General features: G+C 45.5%; 1 long non-coding RNA gene across 1 annotated transcript in view; it reads right to left on the reverse strand.

The window, feature by feature from the left end:
* Positions 1-393: 393 nt before the first annotated feature.
* Positions 394-14,821, reverse strand: part of LOC143773383 (uncharacterized) — a 30,797-nt gene continuing 16,369 nt past the window's right edge. The window contains exons 2-3 of the long non-coding RNA XR_013215163.1: positions 7,946-8,060; positions 394-519 (exon numbers count right to left, since the gene is read on the reverse strand). This is a non-coding gene — a long non-coding RNA (uncharacterized LOC143773383). The remainder of the gene's footprint in view (positions 520-7,945; positions 8,061-14,821) is intronic.

The following is a 14,821-nucleotide window of genomic DNA, read 5'->3' on the forward strand; positions in this document are numbered from 1 at the left end:
CAAGGGAGAGCTTAGATTAATGTATGCCTTCACCGAAATATTTTAAAGTTGCACCATTTAGTGCCTTTCATGTGAGAATAAAATTGTGATTTTTAACCATTTTAAATCCTATTCAATAAATAATTAATAAAAAAAGGATATAGAGTCCCCCCCATTTTTAATAACCAGACAAGGTAGACAACTGAGGGCTGATATCAACAGGCTGGGGAGGTACATGGACATTGGCCCCTTCTCATCCTAAAAACCCGCAATCATCTTAGAATTGGCGCATCACATTAGACTGTGTAGAGTTAGCTGGCATCAAGTCCAGGGGTTATTAACGGAGAGGCCTCTATCAGAAACTTGCATTACTTACCAAGTAAGCTGAATGAAAAAAAAAACACAGACAAAAATATTTTATTTAATAAAAACCTTCCTGACTCCCTGGTTCACCAATTTATAAATATTAATAATAATTAAAAAATAGCCATGCTGGTCTGAAGTTGTCCAAGGATTCCGACGTAGTCCACCAACAGTAACCTGAAAGACGTAAAAAGAGAGAATTAAATAAAGACAAGAAACAGTCCCTTGTTCACCAATTTATTAACCCTGCAGCTCACATGTAGTCCATGGTGCTCCCACGACGTCCACCAATTCTATAGTGCACCTTATGGTGCTTCGTACTGAGAATGAAACTTCAAAGTTCACTCCCGATGATGGAGGAGCTAGGTGGAATTTTTTTTTTTAATAAATTGATGAACGAGGGCTAGTGTTAGAGAGTCTTTATTCAAATAAAGTATTTTTTTCTGAAATACTGGGTTAGAAATGGGGGTGTCAGACAGATACCGCTCCATTACTAACCCCTGGGCTTGATGCCAGCTGACATTACACAGCTGATATCAACCCCAAAAAATCAGGAAGATGCAGGCAAAGGACCAGAATCTAATGGATACCCCAACTCTGGGATAGCTGTTGGCTGGTATTTTCAGACTGAGAAGAGCAAAATTACCATGGACTTTCCCTGATAATATCAGCCCCAGCTGTCTGCTTTACCTTGGCTGGTAATAAAAAATGCAGGGGTACCTCACATCAATTTTTTTTAGCTATTTATTTAGTTTCCAGCAGCAACCTGAAAGTAAAAGATGCATCCAGGTGTCTTCTCCATTCTGTTCCCATTCTATTTGAGTGCTTACCTTCCCAATTGCACAAACAAGTTCTGTGTACAAAATATATAGGAAGCACTGACAACGCTTTCTCCTCTGGTTCCTGTGATCATGTGATTGTTAGGTATAGGAAGAGAGCAAAAGCTTCTGGGTCCTGCGAGATCCTGTCAGTTCTGCTATGCAGACAGGAAGCTGAATATCCCCTGTAACTGCAGCTGAACCTAATATACCACCCCATTTACAGGAGAAATCAGCAATATAAAGAATGTATTAACATATTAAAATGCACCTCCTAATGTCTTTTATGATCCTATAGGGAGCACAGTTGACATAAATGAAAGAAAACAAAGAATTAAGCAAACAAATCTAAACTAAAAATAAAAAACTATCAGTCCAAATTGCTTTCTACTCCTGCTCTGTTTATATATGTTGTGGCATAGCGACTGGTCATGTGATTAATGGGCGGTATGTATAGCAGAGGTGGGTGGCCCTGTGATGGAAGCCTGGGTATGTTTTGCTCAAGCAGATCTACTGCTGAGGGATTTGTTTACATTGGGAAGGCTTCCAGGTGATTGGAGAGACGGATGGGTCCAGTCACCTACAAACCCACCCAAAGAGGCCTGTCTGAACACCTAAGATGGTTTTGTGTTTAAGGACCTGTGGTGATGTCACGCTCACCTGACTGGCCATGTGACAGGTACCTGCGTGTGGTTACACCTATGTAAAGGAGGTGTGTGTAGCCCATGGTGTGAGTGTTTGGGAGTCTGCAACTGTGGACAGACTTCCATGTGTCCTGGCTGGACACTGCAGAGTGGCCTGTGTGTTGGACGGTTCCAAGTGGGGACAGAGGTCCTGAACAGCACACAGAGACCATATTTAGGCTGGAGAGCCTGCGTGCTGGACATGGCACAGCCTGTGTGCCTACAGGTCTGAGAGAGAGCGGAGCTCTACTACGGACATTGAGGATTCATCTGTCTGATGTAAGATTTTTTATCGTTTGTTCATCTTTCTATGGTTTATGGAGAGAATAAACCAAACAGACTGCTTTAAGTTGAAAACAGTGCCTGAGTGCTTGACTACCGCAGCCAAGAGAGTGTCTCCCCAAGACCCGTAATGGGTGAAATGTTACAATTGGTGTTTCGAATGCGGGCAACGATCCAAGGAGCACATGTTGCAGCGCTGGCTGGTCTGAGCCAGAAGAGTGGACGATCTTGACAACCGTGAGTAAATACTGACCGGGGTCCATAAGAACTGCTGTTTATGGGATACCTCTGAGGAGAAGAGGGATCCGGGAACCTGTGTGGCCAGCAGGTAACAGACAGGAGTCTGTGGTATTCTGACCAGGTCAGTGAGAATTGTTGTTTGTGGGATACCTTCGAGGAGAAGAGGGTTCCAGGAACCTGTGTGGCCGGCAGCAACAGGTAACGGACAGGAGTCCGTGTGATACTGACCGGGGTCAGTGAGAAACTGTGTTTGGGCTGTGAAGCCGGGTGTGTAACAGACAGGAGTCTGTGCTGTGCTGACCGGGGTCCGTGAGAGACTGTGTTTTTCTATAAAGCACGTGTGCAGGTGCTTGCTGTGGACCGGCGAGTCCATGTATTTCTTTTTTTTTTCTTTTCTTCTCTGATCAACTTGCTGTGGCTCGGCGGAGCCACAAAGACTGAAGGCGTCTGGCGGTAACTTGGCGGGGTTACGAAGTATGAAGTTTGCTGTGGATCGGTGGGTCCACGAAGTCTGCGGTGGTTACGTGCAGTGCAGTTGCAGTAAGAGGTTCTGCAGCAGCTGGAGTTGCGGTGGCAGCAGCTGCGGCTTGTGATCGGCAGCCGGAGGTGCCGGTGGTTTGTGTCTGCAGCGGGAGCTGTGGTAGCACCAGTAGGAACTGGTGAGGTGTCGGAAAAGACATTGCTGGACCAGGTCGTGCAGACTCTTAAAGGGCCAGTGCCGAGCTAAAGAGACATATACTGTGGAACTGTTGGGGCTTGAGAGTACTGTGGGAAGTCCACAGGGTGTACCCCAGAGTGGGGTGGTGTCCCTAAAGGGGGTGGAGTCCCAAAAACAGAGCGGTGACCCAAATAATTATGGTTGGCCAAAAAGGGGCCTTGCATTCCATAAAAGGGGCGGCATCCCAAAAGGGGGTAGTTGCCCAAAAGGGGGTGGAGTCCTTAAAGGGGGGTGGCCCTAAAGGAGAAAATAGCCCACAAGGGGGTGGTGGCTATAAAAGGGGCAGAGTCCAAAAAGGGGATAGTGACCCAAAAAGGGTGGAGCTTTCAAAAGGGGCGGCATTGGTTACCTCAGTAGAAATGTCTGGGGAACAGCAGTGTTTGTGTTTTGCGTATTCCGAGTGCGGCATAGACTTCCCGTTTGATGACAGGCGACAGGTGTGTACTGTTATGTTACACCGTGAAGGAGTATCTGGACTTCTGGACTCAAAGAGTCAGGTGACTCTGACAGGAACTCCTCTCGTCTTCTGTCTAACCGAGAAAAAGGTCAATGTTCGCTGCATTCATGGGGTCACTGTTGACTATACTGTGGACAGAGTGATCATTGATATGTCCAAAAATGTAAAGTGCCAAGATGGCGGTATAACACCAGACTTGTTCTACCCCTTTGAGAGGGGTTGGGACTTTGTGATCTTTGAAGACATATGGGAAGTTGACGCAGTGTGGGTTTGTTCACAGGAGAGACGGAATGGTCATATTGTAGCCCCACTACAGCAGAAGGCTGTGGGGATTCCTGTTAATGGGATGTGTAAAGAGGAAGTAGCGCCACCTAATGTCAATAGTCCAGAGTTACGGGTGACCGGAAGAAAGTGTGGGTCTGACACCTGTTTAAGTGGGGACTTGTTGTTCCATGATGACAGGGTGAGATAAGGTGACTCCTATTCAGACTTTGACTCAAACGCAAGGGGAAAAGAGTGCAGTAAGGGGGAGCTAAGTAAAAATGGCACATCTTCATCTCATCGTGGGGGCCGCGGAAAGACGGGGTCACGTGCAGATCACGTTATCGTCCCTGATAAGGGGGTTACTTTATCTCTGACAAACCCTAGCACTGAGGTAGTTAGTGACGGGCTGGGGTTAGAACAGACCTTTAGTAGACCCACATCTGCAATGCCCAGAAAGAGTGAAGTGGCTCAGTATGATGAAGGCTCCTGAGTACCTGATGCTGAAAAGATGGAGAACTCTGAAGTTACCAAGATTCAAGAGGTATCTAAGAGTAAACAGAGAGCCCTGCAGAGACCATAGATGTGGGTGCAGAAACAGGTGGAACCCTAAAGAGGCAGAGTGTGGGTGGGCAAGAGACCCCATCTGAAAGTTTAATTAAAGAACTGGTGGTGCGACATGTGCTAGCCATAAGAGAGCAGGACCATAACATAGAGCTGCTTAAAGAAACAGTAGAACGAGAAAGGGTCCTGAGGCAAGCAATTGAGCACAGAGTGGGTGACCTAGAGAAGGAAGTCTCTGAGCTCAGAGGTCACCTATCAGCGTGTCAAAATATGAACAAGGCCATACTGAAAGATATGAAGGTGTTCAGAGAGGCCCAAGAGAAGAATCAGCAGGAGCTTCTCCAGAAAGAGGATGAGCATCATTGCTTGGTAGAAGAGCAAGATAAAGTTCTCCGAGAGCTCAAGATAAAGGAGACTAATCAACAGCTCCAGAAATCCACGGATGACCGGGAAATCGAACTGTTGCGCTCTCCCGATCTGACCGCTATGAATGAGAGTGAGCTGGAGAGGCTGACCAAAGAAGGGGCCTCCATGGAGGAAGAAATCCAGCAAGGGAAGTGCCACGCAGATGGCCGAACAAAGGACATCAAGGTCTTGGAAAACTGCGCTGACGCTAAGGACGAGGAGGTCCAACGATATGACCAAGAAGGTGAGACTTCGATCTTCAAGTGCGTAATAGACATACCCGAAGACATGCAAGAAGCATGTGCCAGTGAGGAGGTGCATGAAGCATTTAAAAAGGCGGTCGAAGAGTGTAGGGTGCACTGGACACATGCGACCCATCAACTGGTCATACTGTCAACTACGGAAATCACAGTGAAGCGGGTGGCTGTCTTGAGAGAGATGCATCTACAATGCCTCTGCACAAAACAAATGATCATGTTGAAGAATAAGGAAGCCACTCGACATCTGGAGCTAGCAAGAGAAGCTCAAAGTCGGTTGGGTATTGTAGAAGATGTCGTGCAAGTGCCCAGAGGTCTGGTGAGGAAAGTCATCGGAAGATTTGGCAAGGTGATGCAAAAGATGGTGAATAGGTCCGGTGTTATGAGAGTGAGCATTCCGGCTGATGATGAAGCCCAGGTTGTGGGTGAGGATGGGATGGTTCCATTCCTTGTCGTCGGATCCATGGAGAGCCTTGGGAATATCCAAATGCTCCTGGGGTATCGTGTCGCATACCTGAAACAGATAGAGCAGCTAAGACGTGAGAGGGAGCAGATCAATATAGAGCTGCAAGGATTGGCAAACAGATTGCCACCACCTTCAACTTGCAGTCTAGAGAGACGAAGAGGTTCTCTAAAGACTGGAAGTCCTGAAACTGAAGTTAACAGAGGATATAGAGGTAAAGGGAAGAGCTGCTCTCCGAAGAAAGACAATAGGAGAGAGCAACAACAGAGAGGGAACTGAAGGTGGCCAGATGGAAGAAGTAGAAATAGTGACTCCTCAGTTAGTTCAGGGTTCAGTGACCTAAGCGGGAGATTCTGTAGCAGAGGAAATGACAAGGGGTCATCTTTATCAAAGGGTGTGACGGAAATGGTTGACGAATGCCGACAAAAGGGTTCAGTAACAGGCCCTGACTTTGACAGATGGTTTGACTGTCAGGAACGACTGAGAAGGATCTCTGGTCAGGTAATAGAAAGTGCCAAGCCCCACGGCTTTAGGCAGAGGGGGGGAATATGTGGCATATAGTGTTGAGCATTCCGATACTGCAAATATCGGGTATCGGCCGATATTTGCTGTATCGGAATTGGAAGTGTGCGGTGCGTATGGTTCCCAGGGTCTGGAGGAGAGGAGACTCTCCTTCAGGCCCTGGGATCCATATTCATGTAAAAAATAAATAATAAAAATAAAAAATATTGATATACTCACCCCTCTGGCGGACCCTGGCTCTTAGCGGTGTAACCGGCAGCCTCCGTTCCTAAGAATGCAGGGGGTGAAGGACCTTCGATGACGTTGCGGCTTGTGATTGGTCACATGAGCGGTCACATGAGCGGTCATCGAAGGTCCTTCACTCTGTATTCTTAGGAACGGAGGCAGACGCTTGGACCGGTGAGAGCCGGGGCCGTCGGAGGGGTGAGTATATCAATATTTTTTATTTTTATTCTTTATTTTATACATGAATATGGATCCCAGGGCCTGAAGGAGAGTTTCCTCTCCTTCAGACCCTGGGAACCATTCCTATATTTTGTGTCCCATTGATATGCATTGGTATCGGGTATCGGTATCGGCGATATCTGATATTTATTGGATATCGGCCGATCCAATCCGATACCGATACCTTTGCATATCGGAAGGTATCGCTCAACACTAGTGGCATAGCGACTGGTCATGTGATTAATGGGCGGTATGTATCGCAGAGGTGGGTGGCCCTGTGATGGAAGACTGAGTATGTTTTGCTCAAGCAGATCTACTGCTGAGGGATTTGTTTACATTGGGAAGGCTTCCAGGTGATTGGAGAGACGGGTGGGTCCAGTCACCTACAAACCCACCCAAAGAGGCGTGTCTGAACACCTAAGATGGTTTTGTGTTTAAGGACCTGTGGTGATGTCACGCTCACCTGACTGGTCATGAGACAGGTACCTGGGTGTGGTTACACCTATGTAAAGGAGGTGTGTGTAGCCCATGGTGTGAGTGTTTGGGAGTCTGCAACTGTGGACAGATTTCCATGTGTCCTGGCTGGACACTGCAGAGTGGCCTGTGTTTTGCACGGTTCCAAGTGGGGACAGATGTCCTGAACAGCACACAGAGACCATATTTAGGCTGGAGAGCCTGCGTGCTGGACATGGCACAGCCTGTGTGCCTACAGGTCTGAGAGAGAGCGGAGCTCTACTATGGACATTGAGGATTCATCTGTCTGATGCAAGATTGTTTATCGTTTGTTCATCTTTCTACGGTTTATGGAGAGAATAAACCAAACAGACTGCTTTAAGTGGAAAATCGTGCCTGAGTGCTTGACTACCGCAGCCAAGAGAGTGTCTCCCCAAGACCCGTAATTGGTGAAATTTTACAATGTGCACATATGTAGATAGATAATCTATGTATATATATGTATATATAGGTATATATATATATATATATATATATATATATATATACAGTTATGCTCACAAGTTTACATACCCCAGCAGAATTTTTGCTTTCTTGGCCTTTTTTTCAGTGAATATGGGATCCAAGAAGTATTGTTTCTCCTTGCGGAGAGTGACATATTAAGCATGTCGAGATGAGGAGACTTAAAGCCGTAATGCTCCTCTGGGAAATATGCAAATTGTCTCTTCAGAGAGGAAGAGGACTAGAACTCTAGTGCCACCTATTGGAAGTAGCAATCCTAACAGTCAATGTCGACCCTTTCACGAGCCTTGTCACATGACTTAGGATAAATACCAAACCAGAATCTCAATTTGCGGACACTGTGTTTTGGGGTACTGCCCCTCGTCAGTGCAAAGTGGAGATCTAGTTTGGCTGAGTGAGAGGCGTCTGACCGGGATCCAAGAAGTATCATTTCAGTGAATATGAATGATAACACCAAAGCTTTTTGGCCACTCATGGTTAGTGGTTGTGTGGCTACTAAAGTTAACATCCTCACCTGTGACCTGTTTCCTTTGAATCAGTGTGTGCGCATAAAAGCTGAGTGAGTTTCTGGGATCCAGACAGACTCTTGCATCTTTCATCCAGCCACTGATGTTTCTGGATTATGAGTCCTGGAGAAAGCAAAATAATTGTCAACGGATTTACGGGAAAAGGTAGTTGAACTGTATAAAACATGAACGGGATACATAAAGATATCCAAGGAATTGATAATGCCAGTCAGCAGCGTTCAAACTGTGATTAACAAGTGGAAAATCAGGAGCTCTCTAAAAACAAAACCACGGTCAGGGAGACCAACAAAAATGTCGTTGACAACTGCCAGGAAAATTGTTGAGGATGCAAAGAAAAACCCACAAATGGCATGATATTACCAGAAGTCAAATTTTTTTTGTTCAACTTTGCGTTGTGCAAAACGTTTTCAACTTTTCAAATACTGTTTTACACCAGAATTGTGCTGTAAACAATCTGATGAATCAACGCTTTTGTCTGAAAGTCATGCCAAAATTAGGATCATGCCTAAAAGGAAAAAAAAAAGTAGAAAATGATACATTTTCCCAAAATGAAACACTGAGGTTGCTACGCGATTGTTTTTTTAATGCAATTTTACTGTATAAATCCGTTTGTGCATAGCTGAGCTCCTTTAAGAGTAACACTTACAATTTTTTATAGCTTGAGATATCTGGCCCCACATTATAAATAATTTATGTATTGTACCGGGTGCAAAACATTTCTTATTTAATCTTCCTAAAAGTACTGGTAATTAAACTGAACACTGAGCAAATAATCAAAAATTCATAAATGATAGGTATATTCAATTTAGAAATTAGTTCCGGTATTTTACAATTGAAAGCAGATTGCATAGTCTCAAAAAGTTTTGTGAAGTCACATGGTCTCACCGTGTAATTGAACAGGCTAATTACCCACTAGGCACACACATTATAGGGCTGTCTAAGCACAAATGGGTAATTATGTAGCTGATTAATTAGCAGCACCGAGACGGAATGATTACCCAATAAAAATGACAAGGTAGTTACTAACTGGCTCCTCTGCATTTGGGATATATTTGTTTTAGGACATGCTATAATCGCCCACTAATAATTTCACCTAAACATACAGACTTTGCGTTCTTCAGCATAAACAAAACACCCTGTCACATCTACATATTAAATGGATACATTAAATTGATGTATTATGCTCAGGTTCAAATAGCATATGGAAATGGAAAATTCCACTTAACTTAATTTTCTTGAAAGGAGGGAGGAACATGTAAAAGCAGCTGTGGCTGGTTCTGCTGTTTTATATGCAGTAGTCAATTTACATTACTTTAGATGATCGTAGTTATCTGACCCCTTCATGTCTGTCATATGTCATTGTTATGGCCCTCCTTTTTGAATCTTCACTGTTATTTCAACATACCTACTATAAATCAATGCTAGAGACCAATACAGTAATCAGAGAAATATGCTTTTTCTCCACTTTTGAGCCACTTCTCATCAAGATAAAAAGTAAACGATGGACCAGCTCACCGAAGGATCAGAGAAGGGTTGGAAAGGAAGGATGAGGAATAGAGTGATTGAGAGAGGCAAAGAAATGATGCTGTTGCTCCTTTTAAGTGTTTTATCTCACCCCAGAGCTGGATTCACAGCTACATTGCTTCTGAATATGTGCTAAATAGAATTTGGAAAGCAGGATCCCTCATGTCTGTGTGTTCGCTACATAGCAGATAGTTTTCACCCAATAGCTGAAAGACTTAGCATTATATTAGAGACAGAACCTGTAGAAAGGAAAACTGGTGAAAAATGAGGGATTTAGGTCATATAGTGAACAAAAATAGTGTTATTCCCACTATTCAAAAAAGAAATTAAAAGATTGCTTTAAATCCGAAAACTAAAATTTAGCATTGGAAGACAATGTCTAACTGGAGGAAGGCACTGGTAAAGTTGATTAAAATTGAATCAAAATAGGGTAAAAACTAGGGATGAGTGAATCGATTTACAGAACCCTGGTCCATGTCAGTAGTCCTTGACCACCAGATGTGAGCTCTATCAACTACCTCCTACTTGCCAGAATCTCCCTGTGCCATTTTTTTTATTAGTACAGGTGCTTCATGCCATAACGTGACATTGTGCTGAGCCAACAAATCAGAAAAGGAGGAGGGGATTCTGGTAGTTAAGTATTAGTTCTCAGGGCTCCCATCAGATGAACATGGACTACTGAAGCAGCCAAAGCTCCAGGGTCCTGCTAATCAATTCACTCATCTCCAGCGAAAACTATAAAGAGAAATATAGTTTAGGTGTATTGGGTTTTTAGCCAGAGGGTATTAGCCTGTGATAGGAAGGGTAAGGGTCATGCAGACGGAGCAGTTTCCCACTGACTCAACTTTGACTCAACCTTTTTTCTACAAATGATTGTGAGGTTAGCATTCTCAAAGTACAACAGTGGGGATTAACTTAGGGTCATTTGATGACAGAAGTTAGTGAATTAAAGTTGAAGCCTTTGCACGTAATGTATGATTTCTTGGTTTACGAGAAGGTACAAATACTGTTCATGCAAAGGGGCCCTCTGCTGTCTGTCTGGTCCTGGATGGAGGGTACTAACAAAGTTTCATAGTTTGTCCTCAGTTTTCCATTCCCGGCTTCTTATATTTATTTTCACATTCTAACCTGAAACTCCTTGGCCCTATTACAAAATCTGTAACAAGGCTCCCAACCATCACACATCCCTTATAGAACTGAATTTCATTTATTGGCCAAGGAGACTAGAGATCAGCTAATCAATTTGATTGAAATCTAATTCATGTTGACTTTTTTAAGAATTTGCTGAAGCTGTCAAATTTGAATTCTTCACCACAATGCCTTATAGCTGTCAAACCATATGGTATAGCACAACCAATCAAGAGAGATTATTACAGCCTATATAAAAGTAAAGGCAGGAAAGGAAGCAGCCATCGTGCAGTGACTCTGAATAGAGAGAGGACACCATGGTTCACAGATTATGGTAAGGATAGAGTTAGAAAACCATAAAGAACTGAATAAACTGTACAAATAGTGTGTAGAAGCAGTGCAGTGATTAAGATTAGAGTAAAAAGAAAATACAGTAGTGTCATACATGTATTTGAAAGGCAATTGGAGATTGTGGAATACTTTCAAATTGCCATTAATCTAATTTTTGCAAAGAATTTGGCATTCAAAAAGATTCTTTCATCTCTAAAAGAGATATTTTATACTTCTTTAGGACTGGGTGAGCTAAAACATCTGCACCACTTTTCGGTTGGGTTACACCTATGTGTTTCCATATGAAACCTATCAGACGTGCATTAATAATAAAATACAATGATTCTGTTTTGCACAGAGCTGTTGTAAAATTATTATACATTTCCATCAGACTTCTGCTGTTTGTTACTAAGCTTCTAATAGAAAAAAATAGTGGTGTTTTTCTTTGGACTCACTGTGACAGAGCAAATGTCTGGAAGCTGCTCCATGTGTAAGAGCCATTTAGGCCCTAGGGCCACCATGTCAGATGGCGCTAAAAGATCTTGTTCACTTAAAACATATGTTTTTCAATATATGATTAATTGAGTTGCCGGAGAAAATAATGGTTTTGCACTTTGCATGTTTTTCTCATTGACTAGTCTCTGCTCTATGATGAATATAAATTTGCCTTGAGTTTAAAACTTGAGAAATCTGTGACAGATTGATGGTTAGAAATGCAATGCTGACACCTTCACAGACCAGACTGTAGCTGTTAGGCGCAGTTGTAGCGCCCCCACTGCCGCAGGGCTGAGGGGTACCCGGTACCGGGCCTCTAAGTCTCTGCTCTGGGGTTGTCACGGTGGCTAGTCCCGGTCCGTGACCCTGCTGAGGGGCGTACAGTAATAAATGTGGATGGTGGTGGTGGTGCGGTGCAGTAAATAATGAGGACACCAGGTTGCAGTCTCTTTACCTCTTTACTGAAGGTTTTAGAGTCCTCAGTCCAGAGCGCTGTCAACAGGGCTGTCAAAGACCGGCCGGTCCAAAGGCACATCAGGAGTTCCCTTTACAGGTGGGAATCAGTGTCTACCTTCTAGCGCTGGGTGTTGTAGTTCTTCCCTGCTGAGCTCCCGGGATAGTCCTCACAACTGTTGTGTCTGTTTCTCGTGTTCGTTCTCTCCGTCCCCCAGGTGATATGGTAGGACGCACCCGTATGACGGGGTAGGCCTGGAGTTCTTCCGGGACCCTAGAGTCGCCCCTCTCCCACAGCTGCCTCCGTTGTCTGCTTAGGTGATTTGTGTGAGACAGCCAACCTATAATTGGCTGTCCGGCCGTGGTTTGCAGTAGTACTTAGAGTCTCTTACTTGCTCGGCGTTCCGGCCACCGACTGTTTGCGCCTCAGAAGGATGTTGCCTCAGTCTAACAGCACGACTCCTTCTGGTCCTAATTCCTCTTTACTGTATTCCCGTTGTTCACTGGTTAGTTCTGCTCTTAGGAGTCTGCCAGGATCCCATCCCTGACAGGTCCTCTCACTAGCTCTTCCCAGTTACTTCTCTCCCCTCTTCCTGTCCAACCCCCAGTTTTACCAAAGTGTGAGGAGTGGCCTACTAGATAGAACCCCCCCCCCTGGTGGCCGGAGTGTGAAGTGTAGTGTGAGTGTTACCTGGTCAGAGAAACTCCGTTAGTGCAATCAGACGTAACATCACTCCCCTTAGTGGCAGAGCGACATTACTGCAACGACCAGGACTCTGGGGCGCTGCACTCCCCCCCGGGTAAATCCAGTACTCCTGGACTGGGAAAACAAGAACAACATTACATGTTAACAGAAAACACACAAAATGTTGAAATATCATAAACAATTAAACATAGCAGTGCTTCCCTTTATGGGAGGTGAGAACTCTTGAAAGTTGCGAAAGTTAGGTCATGCACAGTTTATGACTCTCAGTTCAGTGGTTGAAACAGCGGGGACCCCGGGTAAACAAAGGGGTCCCCTTTTAGAAGTTTTTGGAGCAATTCACCGTCCATTACTCTATTGTCCATTTCAAAACCTGTAACAAAAGATATATACACAAACATTTTCAACTAAATAACAGCCCTTATTAGTATCTCTAAGTTTTGTAGCGGAGGGGAATTTGATTCTGAGTGCTGCGTGTGGACCTTCGCAGCACAGGGGTTGCTACTGGCCTAACAGGGCCCACTATACTTGCTACCCCTGGTGTAGTGTACTGCCTTCTAGCTACACTTTCAGTGAGTCTGGGTAGCACTGGCAGGCTGAAGCTCTCAGGGCTGCTGCTGCTGGCAACAGTAGGTACGGCAGGCTCACCGATAGCAGAGGGAGGATTTGCCGGTTCAACGGTTGGCATGGCATCTTCAGGTAGGGCTTGTTGAGGTTGCGGGGCCGAATGATCTGGTACCACCATTGTTTCTGGTGGGTCCGGCTGTTGAAACGTTAGAACAGGTACCACGATGGCCTGATTTATCTGAGTCCAGGACTGGGGAAAGTCACCAAGGACGGTATGGATCATCTTCTCCTTTTCCACTGGCGGGGAGATTCCTGGGGCCGTGTCCCTCTCTCTCAACTTATCGGGGCAGACTTTAAGGTGATCCCTGGATACCGCTGTCGAGGTCTCCCCTCTGTCCTTACTGATGAGACAGACCTTCATGTTGTCGAAATCGGATGGCAGGATGGTATACGGTTCTGCTTCCTATTGGTCATCGAGCTTGTGTAGTCTCCTCTTTCTTTTAAGTACTTGCTCACCAGGTGACAGGGGAATCGCAGGAGCATGCTGGTTGTAGTCCCTTTCCTTTTTCTGCCTAGCCTGGGCGAGACTTCTTTCCACGCACTCCTGTACTTTGCGGTACCTTCGCTGCCTTTCTGCATCCCAATCCACATCCGGCGAGGTATCTTCGGGGACTAGGACCCCCATGTCCAGATCAACGGGTAACTGGCTAGGCCTTCCCCTCATTAAGTACGCTGGAGTACAGTTGGTGGAATTTACTGGGATGTGATTGTAGATATCCACCAAGTCAGGCAACTTTGTCGGCCACAGGTTCCGTTCCTCTACGGGCAAGGTCTTCAATAAGTCGATCACCACCTGGTTCATCTTTTCGCACATCCCATTGGTTTGAGGATGGTACGGCGTGGTTCGGATCTTCTTACACCCGTACAGTTGGCAGAACTCTTGGAACACTTCTGCTTCGAATGCTGGTCCCTGATCAGTCAGTACCTTCTCCGGGTAGCCATGGGGCCTACAAAAGTACTGCTGGAAGGCCTTGGCGGCAGTCCTGGCCGTTAGATCCTTGACAGGTACAACCACCAGAAATCTGGAGTAGTGATCTACGATGGTAAGAGCGTAGATATAGCCGGACCGGCTAGGTGTCAACTTCACATGATCCAGCGCGACCAGTTCGAGCAGCCGTTTGGTGATGATAGGCTGCAGGGGAGCCCGTTGGCTGCCACGGTCCTTCCTGCGCAGGCTACATGGACCGCACTCCCGACACCACTTCTCAATGGCTCTCTTCATGCCAATCCAATAGAACCTCCCTCGGAGTAGCCTCTCTAGCTTCCTCCATCCGAAGTGTCCGGCTCCATCGTGGTAGGCTCCCAGAACCATGGGCGCATCTCGCCTTGGCACCACTATCTGCCACACCAATTCATGCGTACGTGGGACGATGCTCCTCCTGCACAGCTTGCCATCATGGATAAACAGTTTGCTTCTCCCCTTCCACAGCTGTTGGGTTTCCTGTGGATCATCTGGGCCGGGATGCAACCCTGCCTGCGTCAAGAGCTCTTTCACCCGACAGACCGCGGGGTCACCATCCTGAGTTTCCGCCCATCCGTGATGGGGCAGGGGATTCAGCGTGGCATCCGGTTGGTTTCTGTGCCTGTTCTTCACATGATGAGA

This window comes from Ranitomeya variabilis, chromosome 5 (genome assembly GCF_051348905.1).
Source record: "Ranitomeya variabilis isolate aRanVar5 chromosome 5, aRanVar5.hap1, whole genome shotgun sequence".
NCBI lineage: Eukaryota > Metazoa > Chordata > Amphibia > Anura > Dendrobatidae > Ranitomeya > Ranitomeya variabilis.